This window comes from Crocuta crocuta, unplaced genomic scaffold (assembly GCF_008692635.1).
Source record: "Crocuta crocuta isolate KB4526 unplaced genomic scaffold, BGI_CrCroc_1.0 scaffold978, whole genome shotgun sequence".
Classification (NCBI taxonomy): domain Eukaryota; kingdom Metazoa; phylum Chordata; class Mammalia; order Carnivora; family Hyaenidae; genus Crocuta; species Crocuta crocuta.
This window is the reverse complement of record NW_027530876.1, coordinates 391,106-394,489: the sequence shown is the minus strand read 5'-3', so window position 1 is coordinate 394,489 and position 3,384 is coordinate 391,106. Positions and strand designations below refer to the sequence as shown.

At 46.9% G+C, this 3,384-nt stretch overlaps 1 protein-coding gene across 1 annotated transcript in view; it reads right to left on the bottom strand.

Moving 5' to 3' along the window:
* Positions 1–3,384, bottom strand: part of ABCD1 (ATP binding cassette subfamily D member 1) — an 18,791-nt gene that overhangs the window by 10,134 nt on the left and 5,273 nt on the right. The window lies entirely within an intron of this gene.

The following is a 3,384-nucleotide window of genomic DNA, read 5'->3' as shown; positions in this document are numbered from 1 at the left end:
CGCTTCCTCCCAGAACCCACAGGCCACTTTCCTTGTGGGCGGCCCGTGCTCCAGGCCAGGGCTGCTGAGCGAGTCTGGCGCCTGTGCCTAAATCAAGGCCGCCCTTTTTGTCAGACCTTTGTGGTGGGAAGTACTAATCCCCCTTCAATAGACCTTTCCCCTTGTGGGTTACCCAGTGAGGGACACACAGCTGAGGGTACAAAAGCCCAAGGCAGACACACAAATAGGGAGAGAATCAGAGAGACTTCTGGTTCTGAAACAAGTCAGCCTCTCTCTCTCTCTCTCTCTCTCTGTTTTTAAAAAAATTTTAAAGTTTATTTTACTTATTTTGAGAGAGAGAGGGAGACAGAGCGCAAGCATGCATAGGAGGGGCAGAGAGAGGAGAGAAAGAGAATCTCCAGCAGGCTTTGCACTGTCAGCATGGAGCCGGATGTGGGGCTTGAACTCACGAACCTCAATATCATGACCTGAGCTGAAATCAAGAGCCGGTCACTTAACTGACTGAGCCACCCAGGCTCCCCTCTCTCTCTTTATATATAACTGAAAATCTTCTTACTACGGAACTGCATAAAATATGACACCTTTTATTTTCAGAAATTTTAAAACATATTTTATTTCCTTTATTGAGAGAGAGAGAGAGAGAGAAAGAGAGAGGGGGAAAATGCAAGCAGGGGAGGGGCAGAGGGACAGTGCAGAGTCCACAGTGAGATCATGATCTCAACCAAAATCAAGAGCTGTACACTTAACCAACTTAGCTACTCAGGCACCCAGATTTTATTTTAGTTTTTAAAGTAAGCTCTACTTACACCCAACATGAGGCTCCAACTCACAACCCCGAGATCAAGAATCGCATACACCACCAAGTGAGCCAGCCAGGTGCCTCAAAATAAAACACTTCTTATTTTATTTAAATATTTAAAAATTTTTGTTTTAAGTAAGCTCCACGCCCATCGTGGGGCTTGAACTCATGACCCTGAGATCAAGAGTTGCATGCTCTACTGACTGAGCCAGCCAGGCGCCCTGAAGTGTAACTATTTACTTGCTTATTTATTTATTTATTTATGTTTTAGAGAAAGAGCAAGTGAGTGTGTGGGCACATGCAAGTGGGGTCAGAGGGGCAGAGGAGAGAGAGAGAGAATGCCAAGCAGCTCAGCGTGGAGCCCAATGTGGGGCTCGATCCCATGACCCTGGGATTGTGACCTCAGCCAAAATCAAGAGTTGGAACCTCCACCAACTGAGCCACCCAGGTGCTGTGATTTTACTTATTTTTNAGCTCTAGCTACACCCAACATGGGGCTCCAACTCACAACCCTGAGATCAAGAGTCGCATATACCGAGTAAGCCAGCGAGGTGCCCCAAAGTATAACACCTTTCATTTTATGTATTTAAAATTAAACAAAAATTCTTATTTTAAGCAGCTCCATGCCCATAGAGAGTTGCATGCTCTACAGACTAAGCCGGCCAGGGGTCCCAAAGTAGAACTATTCATTCATTCATTCATTCATTCACTCATTCATTTTTCAGAGAGAGCGAGAGTGAGTGTGAGGGCAGAGGGAGAGAGAGAATTCCAAGCAGGCTCCATGCTGAGCATGGAGCCCAACGTGGGGCTCGATCCCATGACCCTGGGATCATGACCTGAGCCGAAATCAAGAGTTGGACGCTCAACCGACTGAGCCACTCAGGAGCCCCAGCATAACTTAACCTTTTAAAGCAGAGCTGTGCTCCAAGGAAGACAAGGGACATTCCCAGGAGGGCAGAGAGAAGCCGGCAGCCAAGTGCTCCCATGAAATCTCCAGAGATGGGAGAACACAGGGAAGCTTCTGTTGTGCGGCTGGGGCTCTGGGCGCACTGAACACGCAACAAAAAATTACAGATAAGAATCTGTAATTATGTGTGCATGGAGTTCAAATTAATACTGCCTCTAAGTTCAGAAACCCCTCCTCCCCAAGCGGAGAAGCTAATGTGAAATGACCTCCAGTTGGCTAATTAGCCAGGTGTGCATGGCCCAAACAAAAGCAAAGCGCACACCGCGCTGGAGAATTACCCCTGCAGTCAGACCACTCAGGGCTCCCATGGAAGTCTGGTTGCAAAACCCACAGGGAAATGAAACACCACGAGTGAAGACCAGCAGATGGAAGATAAAGGTGGCCTAGGTCCCCAAGAATTCAGAGAGGCAAATAGTTGGATAGAGACCAGGGAGCTTAAGAGGAGCAGTCCAAAAGATGAGAAAATCAGACACTTATAAAAACAGTTTGGAATTCATATCTGAAAAGAAAAATTTCAGTGCGCCTGGGTGGCTCAGTCGGTTTCTTGATTTCACACTGGGTCATGATCCCAGGGTCGTGGGATCGAGCCCTGTGTTGAGCTCCATGCGGAACATGGAGCCTGTTTAAGATCCTCTCTCTCGGGGCACCTGGGTGGCTCAATTCGTTGAGCATCCGACTTCCACTCAGGTCATGATCTCGCAGCTGACGAGTTCAAGCCCCTGGTAGGGCTCTGTGCTGACAGCTCAGAGCCTGGGGCCTGCTTTGGATTCTGTGTCTCCCTCTCTGCCCCTTCCCTGCTCATGCTCTGTCTCTCTCTGTCTCAAAAATAAATATAAACATTAAAAAAAAAAAAAAGATTCTCTGTCTCTCTCTGTCTCCTTCTGCCCATCTCCTCTGCTTGCATATGTGTGCTCTCTCTCCAAAAAAGAAAGGAGGGAAAGAAGGAAGAAAGAAAGAAGGAAAGAATAAAATTTCTGTTTTCAAATTTTTGTGTGGAAGAGAATCAAATAGAACTTATACAAATAGTCACTTAGGGGTGCCTGGGTGGCTCAGTTGGTTAAGCAACCGACTCTTGGTTTCAGCTCAGGTCATGATTTCCTGTTTCACGAGATGGAGATCAACCCCACACTGGGCTCTGTGCTGTCAGTGCAGAGCCTGCTGGGATTCATTTCTCTCCCCCCTTCTCTCTGTCTCTTTCTCTGCCCCTCCTACCTGTGCTCTCTCTCTCTCTCTCTCAAAATCAGTTAATAAACTTAAAAAATTATTAAAAAAAGAAATAGTCATTGAAATTTTAAAACTCTTCAAATCAGACACAGCTGAAAAGCACACTGATGAGTGAGTGAGCAGAAAGATCTGAGGCAATTTCCCAGAATTCAGCACAGTGTTAGGTGGGGGAGGGCGAAGACCCGCGCGTCTAGTGGGAGTTCCAGAAGGAAAGAGCAGAGGAACGAGACCAAGGCAACATGTGAAAAGGTAACAGCTGAGAATTTTCCAGAATGATGGAAAGGTCTGAACATACAAAGGCCATACAACAAGTATGGATAACCAGAAACCTACGGATAAACCCTGCATAGGGAACCTGGAGGGCGCAAAGAAGACAACGCAGGCTGCTAGGGGC